The sequence below is a fragment of the Puntigrus tetrazona genome, chromosome 8 (assembly GCF_018831695.1).
Source record: "Puntigrus tetrazona isolate hp1 chromosome 8, ASM1883169v1, whole genome shotgun sequence".
Classification (NCBI taxonomy): Eukaryota; Metazoa; Chordata; class Actinopteri; order Cypriniformes; family Cyprinidae; genus Puntigrus; species Puntigrus tetrazona.
The window spans coordinates 22,628,675-22,628,920 of record NC_056706.1 but is presented as its reverse complement, the minus strand read 5'-3'; positions in this window follow the sequence as shown (position 1 = coordinate 22,628,920).

The following is a 246-nucleotide window of genomic DNA, read 5'->3' as shown; positions in this document are numbered from 1 at the left end:
CTTTGTTTGGTGCCCAACTTATAGAATATGTAATTCTTAGGTAAATGCATTTTTTTTAATATATAAATATTATGCTAAATTTTGTCCGTAGCATTTTGAGAGCGAGACTCAGGATCTGGCGGGGCTGGAGTGGTCTCCTAACGGCTGCGTGCTTGCGGTGTGGGACAACTGTCTCGAGGTAACGTCCTCGCAAAATAGAGCGAAGATTAAACGGTTTTGCCATCAAACGTCTGTGAACAGTTCAGT